Raw genomic sequence first — 13,367 nt, forward strand, 5'->3', positions numbered from 1 at the left:
CCCATGTCTCCCACCCCCACGTCTTCTTCCACTGTGGCAGGATGGCCTGGCTCCTTCTGTCACCACAGGCAAGCCCGAGTGTTCGCAGAGAAGGATGAGTAATGAGGGGCAGAGCTGGATAATGGCTGAGAAACTTCTGCTGGCTGAGTTCTCCTCCCATAGAATGTACATCTGAAAACCCGAACGGTAATTACACGTTATAAGTGGTTTTTTTTTTTTTCTTGTCTTTTTTTTTTCTTTTTTTCTTTTTCGAGACAGGGTTTCTTTGTGTAGCTTTACGCCTTTCCTGGGACTCACTTGGTAGTCCAGGCTGGCCTTTAACTCACAGAGATCCGCCTGCCTCTGCCTCCCGAGTGCTGGGATTAAAGGCCTGTGGCGTTATAAGTATTTTTAAGTCAACTTCCTTTTGAATTAAGATTGCAAAGTTGAAATCTCTGAAGTCCTTCCCCACCCTTGGTATGGAACAGAGCAGACGGCTACAGGTTCTGCAGTCGCAGTGGAAGCCTGACAGTGCTATAGAAAAGAAAAATAGATAACTCTATCCAATGCCCAGTCAAGGCAAAGACGCCTCCTGGTGGATGGAAAAACCCTCGGTGTCCTACCAAAGCAAAACCAAACAGTGACCGGAAGGCACTGCGGTGAGACAGATCCACAAGTCAAACTCCATGAGGGACATGGCTGGATTCTAAAAGGCAGCATGTAGTTAGAGTTAGAGGGTGATCTTTGTAGCCACAGCAGTGGCAAAAAAGGACATCTGAAAGAAAAATCTATCCATAAAGGAGGTTATATGATTTCTCTCTCTGGCTCTAGGTTAAAAAAAAAAAATGAAGTTGTAAGACTCACAGCCCAAGCTGACTGTGTGGAGTTGGAATTCTGTCTGTGAAATTCAAAGCTATTAGGTGACCATGTGTAGAAGGCTGCTGTGACTGGTGACTTCCCTGAGGCAGACGGAGAGGGGGAAGGCATCATTAGTTAGAGATATCGTCATGACACTGCCTCAGGGTGCTTAGCTAGGTCTGGAGTTGAGTGTGATGGCCATGGTGGGCACAGGAGCACTTAGAAGCCAGGAACCAAAGGAGGTATCAGTGGGATGGAAGCCAGCTTGGCAAGTCAACTCTGTTGCTGCTCTAGATGGTATCCAGGGACGGGAACTAAGTCAGAAAAAGCAGTATGAATCCTACAGGGAAAACATGGAGTCCCTGCACTGTTGAAAGCAGACAAGATCCTACACTGAGATAGAATCCTGCCAGCTCTCGATGTCTCTGTCTCTGGGGGGGGGGAGGGGAACAGCCACGGGCCTCTGTTCATTTTAATTTCCCTGTCAACACGTTAAGAGTCCAGCTCTGGCTTTCTTTAGTGTCACTCTTGGCTTGAGAACACCGTATCACTATGCCGTCCATGGATATCAGCAATTGTGTGAGGAATGCAGCCATCACTTATATGGCAAAAACAAGGAGACACCAGGGACAATCAAGGACATCAAGTCCTGAAAGATGGGGTCTCTGACTCTCTTAAGGACACGAGATTGGACCCAAACCTCTCCCCAGTGTGTGCAGCCTGATCCCTGGGTGTCGGCCTGATATGGGCAGCTCTTCCCTTGGTTTGCTGGGATCTAAATTTGCAGTGAATACATTCTGACAGCTCTGGGCTCTTTAGATGGATTTGATAACACAGACATAAAGCAAAGATCAAGTTGGATACAGAATGTTCTGGAGGGAGCTGAGTATCTCAGCTCTGGTGTCTTTCGCACTGCTGGAGATTAATGGCACATTATCAGAAACATCAATGCTGACATTATCCCCTCCCTTGGGGCACAGCACTTATGAAAACAGAGAGCGCTTTCATGAAAGGAGGCCATTGGGAGGGAACATAGCTCATGGGTGGTAATTAAACATTACTTACATAGACCATGGTGACTTTGAGTCCTCACAGTGCTAGCTCCAACCCAAGGTGTCTCAGGATATTTGAAAATCTAGTAAGAGGTGAGTAAAGCTTGGTGTCCCAGCCTATTGGCCTCATGGCCTTGTAAAAGTGGCTTCTCCAAGCCACGTCCATAGAGCAGGACAAAGAATGGTGTGGCTGCTCCTCTACTCACAGGGGCTATAGATGAGCTTATCATAAACTGATAGTTTAAAGTGCATTTAGAGTACCAAGCACCACAGACAGCCTAGCCCCACCCACCTTAGAGAGACCGGCATCAGACATAGTGGAGCGCAGTCATCCAACATAAAGGCTATTTTAATATAAAACAGTGAGTAGCCCAGATAATTTAGTTGAGTACTGTACTGAAAATGAAGAACAATAGTTGTAAAGGTCACTCTAAACAGTTAACCATCATTCAACACAATCTCCACTGAGAGCTTGTGGTATTCATGCCATTGCGGGTTTGAAATATCAAAAGTCATACCATTGAGACTTGGGGGGGGGGTCACTGGTATCATTGTACCTGTTACAAGGTGTAGTGACTAGTTTGATGGTCAATTGGTTGGCTTAAGAAGCAGCCGGGCGGTGGTGGCTCACACCTTTAATCCCAGCACTTGGGAGGCAGAGGCAGGTGGATCTCTGTGAGTTTGAGGCCAGCCTGATCTCCAAAGTGAGTTCCAGGAAAGGCACCAGAGCTACATAGAGAAACCCTGTCTCGAAAAACAAAACAAAAAACAAAAAACAACAAAAAAGAAGCACGTGTGTGTGTGTGTGTGTGTGTGTGTGTGTGTGTGTGTGTGTGTGTGTGTAAGGCTTTTCTAGAGACAATTAGATTATGAAGGTGCTAAACTAGTCAGTCGATTAATTGCTGTTGGATCTATAATAGGGTGGCATTATTGGAAGGTGGAACTGAGCTGGAAGAAGCATGGCACTGGAGAACTGCATTTGGGAGCTGTATCTCACCCCGGTCCTTTCTGTATTTTTTCTGTTTCCTGACCACCATGATGTGAGTGGTTCTGCTCCTCCATGAGGGATTGAAATCTGTGGAATCATGAACACAGTTTTCCTCCCTTCAGCTGTTTCTGTGAGGCATTTTGTCACAGTGACAAGAAAAGCTAGCTCATACCTTAAGGCAATTATGAAGATTAAAGACACCGTAACTGCTGAGAGTATGCTAGACACACAGCCCTTCATATTTGTTAGTATATATGCACACACACACACACACACACACACACATTCACACACTGTCTTAGGGTTTCTATTATTGTGAAGAGACACCATGACCACAGCAACTCTTATAAAGGAAAACTTTTAATTGTGGTGGCCACATACAGTTCAGAGGTTTAGTCCATTGTCATCATGGCGGGAAGCAGGGCAACATGCGGGCAGACATGGTGCTAGAGAAGGAGCTGAGAGTTCTTACATCTTGACTCACAGGCAACAGGAAGTGGTCTGAGACCCTGCATGCGCATATGAGACCTTAAAGCCCACCTCCACAGTGACACACTTCCCTAACAAGGCCATACCTACTCCAACAAAGCCAGACCTCCTAATAGTGCCACTCCCTTTGGGGGTCATTTTCTTTCAAACACACACACACACACACACACACACACACACACACACACACACACACAACCTTGGGATGCTTCCCAGTTTTCCAGGCCACTACCTAACAGACTGCTGGAATAGTGTGTGGTTTGGTCCCGAGACCATATGCTCCATGATGTTGGGATCAGGGCTGGAGTAGAGCTGGCTCCATCCATGCTTCAGTGGACTGGACAGTGCCTGCTCCAGAGTCTGCTGGAATTTCTTCTACATACCACCTCTCCTGGCTTCAAACACTAAACTCAGAGTGGGCATTGAGGAGATGGCTTAGTCAGTAAGATGCCTGCTACAAAGCATGAGAACCCAATGTCAGAGCCCCTAGAACTAACAAAAAGAGTCAGGAGACAGGCAGATCCCTTGAATTCACTGGTCAGCAGTCTAGTCAAATTGATGAGCTTCAGACTCAGTGATCAAAAAACAGTGATTGAGAAAGGCACTCTGTCACACACACACACACACACACACACACACACACACACAATACACATATACATACAATGTCTTAGTTATTGTTCTATTTCTGTGAAGAGACACCATGACCAAGGCAACACTTACAAAAGAAAGCATTTAATCGGGTGCTTGCTTATAGATTTAGAGAGTTAGACCATGATCATCATGGTGGGGAGCAGACAGGCATGGTGCTGAAGCAGTAGCTGAGAGCTTTACATCTTGATCTGCAGACAGCCAGCAGAGGGAAAAAGAGACATTGAGCCTGGCATGACCTTTGAAACCTCAAAGCCTACACCTCCTAATCCTTCCCAAACAGTTCCACTAAGTACTCAAACATATGAGCCTATGGGGATCATTCTCCTTCAGACCACCACACATACACATATATACATCTCTCTCTCTCTCTCTCTCTCTCTCTCTCTCTCTCTCTCTCTCTCTCTCTCTCTCTCTCTCTCTCTCTCACACACACACACACACACACACACACACACACACACACACACACACATACCACCACCACCACCACCACCACCACCACCACCACCACCACCAATAATGATAAAACTCCAAGGGAAAAAGTTATGTATATGACAAAGGTTTTAAGCTTAACAACACTGAGGATAAAGCTAATCACAAAGGATGTGAAAAGATTCTCTCATCATAAAGCCCAAAGCAAAAGCATGAAAGCAGAGTTAAGCTCCAGTTCGTATCCAGACAGAAAAAGTCAAAACTGGAGGGTTAATGAAGAGAAATGAGAAGCTGGGCCTGAAAGAGAGACATAGCTCCAGATCCCGCAGGGACCAACACACCGTGAAGAAACGCAGTGATGACTCTGTGCTCCTAGAGGGAAGTAAGGGAAAAAGAAATACCTCAAAACAAAAGCACACAGCACTAAAATTGATTGCAGAAACAGAAACCCCAGCGGGGTGTGGTGGGACATTAGCTGAGGTGGGAGGATCGATCAAGCCCAGGAGTTCAAGACCAGCCTGGGCAGCAGGGTCACGGTGCACTCCAGAAAAGAACAAAGAAATAGAAACCCAAATGCATCTGCAATCACTGGAAAAAAAAATGGAAACAGTAATTAAATATCTACGTTTCCTCTCAAACCATCCAATGATTTTATTGAGAGCTCTACCAAATAAGAAAGGAGCAGAACAGATCAACCTTATAGAAACCCAAAGTGCCTTCAGGCGGGCCTCGATGACAGTGGGCTTGCAGGGATGGGGGAGCGGCATGGGTAGCTGGTGATATCTTTTACTTCCATGTGTCTGTGGGTGCATGCATATGTGTGTGCACCGATGTGTGCATGAGACTATTATGGGAGGTAGAGAGCGTCAGGGGAGCTGAGGCTGCAACAAGGGTTAACTCTGTGGAGCGTAGATGGGGCGTACACACCACAGATTGACACTCCACCCGAAACCCTCCAACACAGATGCTTGTTTGTGAACATATCCCAACATAGACTTCAGAGCTCAGGAAGTGTCCTGGAGAGGGAGGTGCCCTGGGACACGAGGGGTCCAGGCAGAGGCACCAGCCTCTTTGTAAGGCTGGAATGATGGTTGTGAGAACTACCAAAGGAAGGAGAGATGGGGAATGATCCAGTGAGCAACTGAAGCATTTCCCTAAATAGTTTTATTATTAGTAAAAACTCGGGAGTGAGATACCGGGGTACAAATATGATAGATCAAGAAAGCAGTAGAGGAACGACCATCTGACCCTTTCTCTGCCTTCCCAGATCAAAAAGGGCTCAAATCTCTCCAAGCCCCTCCCTTTCTTGTCCTGTGACTCTCTGTCTGGGCTCTCCAAAACCCCTATGGCTAATTCTGGTCAGCTAGTCATGGGCTCCGCCCTTTGATTCAAGGTTTAACTTTATTAACATTCTCAGAGCATCACAGCGCAATCAAATATCTCGAAACAAGCCGTGTCAGAGCTGGAGAACCAAAGGCAAGCGTTCCCTTTGTGCTAATGAGTCCTTGTTGGGTAGAGAGTCCTGGTGGCTTCCAGACCAGGTTCATCTGGGACCCACCGCTAGCCCTGCTTCCCAGGGTACACATGGAGACTTCCATAGACATTTGTGTTGTTCACGACAGAAGTGCTCCTCACACCAAGTGATAGTCAAGGAAGCTGGTCCGCACTTGTCACTCTCAGAGTGGGTATAAATAGCATCCAACACAAAGTGTCATGGTGCCAAGGGCCGGAACTCCTCACTCAGTATCATCAAGTGAACAGCTTTGGAAAGAGTCATACCAGGGATGATTGAGCCCGGAGTAGTTCAGATGTCAGAGGACCCATCACACCAAGCTACAGCACTGCAAAGAGGAGGCTCTGAGGATAACTTTGGGCTAAGCTCAGGCTTCAACCATGTAAGGATTGAAAGACTTTTCCTGCTAAGATATTATTAGATGATATCCAGGCAAACAAAGCTGAATGTGTGTGTTCATGCGTACATGCACACATGTGAGTGTTTATGGAGGCAGGATCTCTCACCAGGCCTGGAGAGAACAAGTAGGCTGTACTAGCTGGCTAGTGAACCCCAGAAGTCTGCTTGTGTCTGCCTTCCCAGCTCGGGGTTACAAGAATGTGACGTTATTTATGCCTGGCTTTTTCATGGGTTCGGGGGACTGAAGTCACATCCTCATGTTTGAATGCCAAGCCCCCTACTGACTGGACTATCTTCCAGCTTCACATAAAGCTTTTGATGGGTGGCTCCCTATCTGTGTGACTCTGGTGTTTTCATAAATCTGCTTCAAGGAGAAGGAGTAACCTAACATCTATAGGTTCTCTAAGAGATAGTCTGGTTTCTTCCATTCGAGCTTGTCTTTTTTCCTAGGCAGCGACAAGCTCTGAGAGGACAGGTTCTCACAAGTGTGCAGGCCATGTGTGACCTAAACAAGATTCATTTTCCCTTCATTAACTCTTGAATGACTGCAGCTGAGAAACGTTTAAAATTAAAATGTGCCTGACTATGACAACTGAGAGGCTGATGCTTAACATTTGCTGAGACATTGCCTTGCTATTTTTCAATCTCACCTGTTCTACCGAGAAAAACACCATATGAGCTGGGGTAATAATTGCTTATGGATTGAGAAAGGAGCTGATATATTTTTATTTATTTGTTTGTTTATTGTAATTGTTTGAGACAGGGTCTTACTGTGTTGTAGTCCAGGCTGGTCTTGAACTTGCAACAGTCTTCTTGTTTCAGCTTCCCCAGTGTTGATGCTATTGGTATGTGTCACCATACTTGGGTTTATAGTAAACAGTTTTAAGTAAACTTGGCCTGGGGAGATGTTTGTTGTAAAACTATGAGGTAGAATGTTAATATTATTCCTACAATTTCTTTTCTGATTGTTAAACTCATATATGAGTTCAGTCATTTTATTTTGAAACAGGTTTGTTTTCTGTGTCAAAGGGACGCAATTACCAAGTGTTAATTTTCATATATTCACAAGAGTGTGTAATGAACTGGACTGAAAACTTGCTAATTAGATCCATTTTTTTAGCCACAATGTTGACAGAGAAATTGACAAGTGTTTTTCAGTTATGATTTATGAGACTTACTCTCCAAATCCATAGGTATGAGGGAACCTGGTGACTAATGGCTTCTATGTACAAGGCAAGGCTACTGTCACTGGCTCAGAGACCTTTACAGCTGTACTTCTTGGGTTGAGATCCCTGCACAGCTGCATACAACCATCAGCAGGACACAGAGGGATCCTGCTGCCCCTCTCTGTACACACGACAGACACCTCCTGAAAACCTGTAGTCCGCTCTCCACAGCAGAACATGACAGCACACAGCTTGACTAACACAGAGCTCCCAGATTACCAGCATTTGCCTGCTCCCCCCCCCCACCATACTTCTGCCATATCCACCCCTGATGTCACCAGCCTGCTCTCCACTCCTACATCAAGCCATTCAGGGATGCTGAGAAAAGAAAATCGTCTGATTATTTTGAGATCTGCACAGTTCCCTGGAGATGACCTGGTCCTCTGTGCACATGGTACCCATTTCACATCTAATTGGCTGAATGGACTATAGTTTGACCAACCATTCAGAGGCTGAAGAATATTTTGCTTATTTCCAGTACTTTGCTGTTATGAATAAAGCTGCTACAAACATCCTTGCATGCCTCCCCTGTCCCGCCCTGCCCTACTCCACTCTGGGGAGAGAAAAAGTTTTAAATTTGACCAAGGTCTGATTGATCATCTTTCCTATACTGGCTGACTGTTGCAAGTTTATTTCTGAGAGAAATTGCCAAAGTGTCTTCCAGAAGAGCTGGACCATTTTGCATCCCACAGTACTATAGGCAAGATGGGTCCTTGGCAGTGTCAGAACTGAGCATCACCACTGAATTTTGTTGTTGCAGCTGAAAAGCAGGCTCAATGGGTCGTCCTGTCTCTGGTTCACTCTCAGCTCTGTCTACTCCAACCACCACTGAGCCATCCCTGGAGAATTCCATTTCATTTCTTGTATTTCTCAGTCCCGGCATTTTTAGTCAGTTTTTTATTTATGCATTCTGGTCCATGGAAGAGAGTCTACATGCCCACATTCCCACCACATCTCTGGTTGTTCACTGGGGCATCTTCACAAAGGTGACTTACGTCTCTGTTCAGTAATTCTAGTGTCTGGTCATCTTGACTTCCTGTCTATCTGCTGACGGTCCTTTCTCACTCACTTTGAGATCTTCCTGATTCTGGGTACGATGGCCGGCTTCTTTGCTGGAATCTGGACGCTTGTGTCCCATGATGTCGGGCTCTCCACTGGGACTGAGTCATGCTCCCTCCATGCTGCAAGGCACTGAACAGCAGCTAGTGACTGGCAGGCGAGAGGAACCCAGGTTTCCCTTTTGGCCTCTGCCTGCATCTACGCATGGCGCTTCAAGACTCTGGGCAGGAGCTCCCCATAGGCATCCCGTGACTGGGAGGGTGCGAGTCCTGTGGAGCTTCCCACGAGAAACCTGATTAATCTCCCCCTGAAATGCATGGGGGGGGGTGTTACATTTTCTTGCTCTTCAGAAGGGTAGGCACCAGGCTTCCTGCCCACACTGACTCCAGCCCACCCCAAGGTTGGGATGTCCGATCACAGGGGTGGAGGCCTCTGGTCCTCCTCTGCACTCACTCACACAACCCGTTGACTTCCTCAGCTGTGTCTGTCAGTGAGACCAACATCTGAGGGAAAGTTTGCTTCTTTGAGACTATTGTGGCCAAACAAATTTGGGTTTTGTTCTACAACTCACGCTCTCTGTTTTCTCACTTCCCAAACATAGTACTAACAGTGTGGGTGTTGAAGGAAAACAACAATTACGATCTCAACGAAAATTCCCAGCCACGGTAACACCGTCAGGAAACTGCAGCGAAGGGACTCAGGTTAGACATCGAGACGTGTTTAATGACTGACGCGAGGAATGCTGGGACACACAGCCGAGGAAATCACAGGACACCTCTCCTTCATTGCCAGCGAGTAGGGCAATGATATTCCACCGCCCCAAGTCTGGGGGCTGTGCTAATGGAGGTATTAGAGCAGGCAGCTCGTGGCACCCCACCAAAGCACCTCTGGGTCAGCCTGAGGATGTGGCAGCTGAGGCAGACAGAGGAATGGGTGGAACAAAGCCAGGCTGCAGGGAAGACGTCCCCCTTCACCTACCCGGGCATTGTTTCAGGAGCACCCACACTGTGTGCCAAGGAGGACTCTCCACTCCCTGGATGGAAGACCCGGCACTGAGCGGGAAGAAAGGGTCCGGGCGTGGTCACAACATGACTGTCTACACCTGTCGTGCCCACCTCTCTTGTCCACATATGAGGTGCCTGAAAACGCCCCAGATGAGCACACAAAACAAAACCCAGAGAGGGACCAGGAAGAGGGTGAGGGAGAAAGGAAAAGGTGCTGAAGGTAGAGCGAGGGGGAACAGGTAAAGGGTGGGTGAGGAGGAGAGGTGATGAGAGGAAAGAGAAAGAAAGAAGGAGGAGGAGGGAGGGAGGGAAGGAGGGAGGGAGGGAGAGAGGGCGGGGGGGGGGGGGAGGCTAGGAAGGGAGAATGAGCAGGTGAAGCTAGAGGGGAGAGGTCAGGAGGAAGAGTGAGGAGACACCGGAAGGGGCGGGGAGAAAGGGAGGGAAGGGAAGAAGGCAGGTGGGGATGGCCCAGGACCCAGCGGAGTGTGGGGTGCGGGGAGAGATTCAGGAACCAGACTGAAGTGGGCACGCTTGAGAGGAGGCCGGTGGACATCCACTGTGCCCCGTGAACAGCAGACAGGGCTGCTGTTGGCACAGAGGTCAGTCACCTGCCTTTCTGACGGTCCTCCCTGACTGGAGACCGTTCTTCCCGCAGCGGCTGGAGGTGACAGTGGGTCATGTGTGCCCGCAGGAGGAAGATGGAAGCTACAAGCTCCAAACTTCAAGTTAGTCACCCACAAGGCTACCAGGTAAGAGTGAGGCAGGTTGAGGAGGCTTCGAGCTCCCTGAAGGAGGATGGTCCCCTCCCACACACGCCCATCCTGCAAGCCTTCAATACACGAAACTTAGTGTTGTCTCCAAAAACAGCTCCCTCATGCCAACTTCCCAGCCCATAACCAGGGACAGCATCCCCAGAACACCATGGGGGATCCACAGCGGAGTGCTCATCCTCTGCTTCTTCCTCTGCATCTTATCTTCTGGCCTATTATAAAGCTATCTGCCACTTAATGTTGCCTTGGGGCTGTACATGGCGGGCCCATGCCTCTTCCCAGGCAATATGCCCTTACTCGACATTCCTTACCCGTGATCACGATTTCCAAGTGGGGGCTCATCCTAGTGGCCCATTTTCATCTGGTGCCATCTCATGAGCTCTCTGCCAACGCCTCTCAAACCCCTGAAATGATAGGAAAAATTCTGTGTTTAGTCCAGGGACGCCCAGCCCTTGAAGAAGCCAGGAAAGATTCCATCCCTCGCAGCATGTACGCAGCCACTCACTGCCTGGGGTTCTATGTGGCTCCGGGACCCAGTGGAATTGTTCATCGCTGCACTGACCCCTGGTTAAGAGCCATTTCAGGGACATTTTACATCTATTCTGACAGCGTTTAACTGAATCACTGTGGTTTGTGCTTCCTTCCCCCAGTGACGTCCTCACTGTGCAAATGAGTCTCCCCGTGCTGAGTTCTGACAAGATAAATGAAAACATAATAGCTGTTCAGAACTGGCTCCTCCTCCTTAGCGTCCTGTCCTCCATTACCAAATTAGACGTCGCACCGGAGAAGGCAAGAACCATCTCCCGAATCTCAGTCCCAGAGCCCCGTCTTATCCACCCTTCTTGTCTCCGGAAAAGGGGATTTCTCTGTGCTCTGTGTTCTGGGTCCCACCCGCCCGGTCCCACCCGCCCAGAGCGGGAGGAACGATTCCTCCCATCACCTCTCTCCCGAGCCCCTCTGCCAGGCTCTCCCTTCTCCACACAGAAGCGGAAAGGCAGGAACTCCCTCAGGCCTGTGACTCTAGCCCGGCTCTGCCTGTTTCTCACCCTCTGACCCGCATCTCTGAAAGAGGACCTCCACCCTACCTCTGTCACAGCAGCTTCTCACGCCAGGCTCGCCGGCCTCGCGGGCCAATCGTCCAAAGGTTCTAACCAGATTGACCCCCCCCCCGTCTGCTTCACGCTCCGTTCATGCCGTGTGTCCTGTTTGTTCCTCCCTGCCCTCCCCCACCCCAAGGTTGCCCCTCGATCGATCGCTGGCGCCCCCGCTGACTCCCAGGCCCCACCATGCTACTCCCTGAGCGTCAGCTGCCCCTCTGTTTAGCTTGGTCCGTTCCCTGACTTAGAACAGTGACTGTTCAGCTCGGCTGCCACGGCCACAACAGGATAAAGAAGAAACGGGATGTTCATTCTCGGCTGTTCCCAAGACTTTTCACTTTCATCGAAGGACGCAGTTTGCTCCCACAGTACAATCTGGTTTTCCAGGGAACTCCATTGCCAAGCAGTCTGACTCCGTCCCCTGACACTAGGAGTTTTTATTCAGGTGCTGCTGCTGCCGTGAAGCCCTGGGTGTGACTGGACTGGAGGTCCTCGGGAGCACCAGCCGCTCGCTCCTCTGCCTTTCAAAAGTCAACCACAGTAAACAGCCCTCCCCCAGGAAGCAGTAGGCCATGTGTGGCAGCGGGGTTGAAGTGGGTGTCAACAGAAGGCAAGTCCTTCAAATACAGACCCGGGGACCTCATGGTTCTGTTTCAGAAATAGTCTACAGCTAGCTACCACTCTGAACATGCCCGATCTCGTCTGCTGCAGAAATATAGTTTTCCTACCCTAACACACAGGCACAAACAACCACAAAGATGCTCAGCATGTGGCTTTGATATGAAATGTCCCCTAAACTCATATGCCGTTTGACCCCAATGCTCAGGTACACATGGATAGGTACACACACACACACACACACACACACACACACACACACACACACATATGTGTGCACATGGCCACAAAGACACATCCACACACACAGACACACCAATGGGCAGACACAAGGACATACACAGACATAATACACAGATATACACGCACACACAGACACACATGTTCGCACAGACACACTTGCACACATGCTCACAACATACACATCCAAACATACATGCACACAGAGACAGACACATACATATATACTCATATGGGTATATATGCACACACAGATATTTATACAGACACAGAGATGCAAAGTGTGCATACATATGCATGTTCAAACAAATGCATTCCCGTGTGTATTTAGGCAACTCTGTATGCCTATATGACTACAGATTTTAAGAATATTGTGTTCCAGAATAGCTGTAACTGCTAATTCCGTTCCAGCACACAGGAAGAGGAGTATAATTAGTGTATTTGTATGCAAATGTACTGTTAAGACCATTTTTTCCCCTCTGATGTGGTTATTTACGTCAGCATTTTTGCTGGGGGGCCCAGAGAAGAGGGACTTCGGTCCAGCCCACGGAGCTCTATCTGCGGAGCTGCAGGCAAAAGGGGTAACAGGGCATCACAGCTCTAAGAACACAGCCTCCCACCACCTTGGCACACTTGAGAGTCCCTCTTCTCTGGACCTCGGGTGCTGTTCCCCGTTTCATGAATGTAAGTCCTGTGAGTCCTGAGCCCTCTTAAGGCTTCACATCTGAGAGTCACGGCAGCCAGCGACCAAGTCCTGGCCTCCTGCTCCACCAGGGGTTGGAGTGAATCCCTCTCTAGGCCAGAACAACTGTGTGCCTGAGACACGTTCAACCTGGATGGGGACCAGTGAGCAGACTGTTCAGAGCCAGAGATGCTGACAGTCATGGGGAAACTGAGGGTCTGACTTGGAATTCTCATGGTTGCTTGAGGAAAGGTCTCCACTCCTGCCTGTCAGTGGGGTTGGAGTGTGTCATGACAGATGGCATGTA

The 13,367-nt window shown here is 48.6% G+C and overlaps 1 protein-coding gene across 5 annotated transcripts in view; it reads right to left on the reverse strand.

The window, feature by feature from the left end:
- The window catches only part of Kcng2 (potassium voltage-gated channel modifier subfamily G member 2), a 71,960-nt gene that overhangs the window by 35,983 nt on the left and 22,610 nt on the right, over positions 1–13,367 (reverse strand). For 4 of the 5 annotated variants that reach the window (XM_015992696.3, XM_015992694.3, XM_015992695.3 and 1 more), the window contains exon 2: positions 10,735–10,827. The gene's annotated coding sequence lies outside the window, so the exon portion shown is untranslated. Of the gene's footprint in view, positions 1–10,734; positions 10,828–10,928; positions 11,312–13,367 lie in introns of those variants that run through there. The other variant, XM_042264037.2, reaches the window with a different exon arrangement.

This window comes from Peromyscus maniculatus, chromosome 19 (assembly GCF_049852395.1).
Source record: "Peromyscus maniculatus bairdii isolate BWxNUB_F1_BW_parent chromosome 19, HU_Pman_BW_mat_3.1, whole genome shotgun sequence".
NCBI classification, from domain to species: domain Eukaryota; kingdom Metazoa; phylum Chordata; class Mammalia; order Rodentia; family Cricetidae; genus Peromyscus; species Peromyscus maniculatus.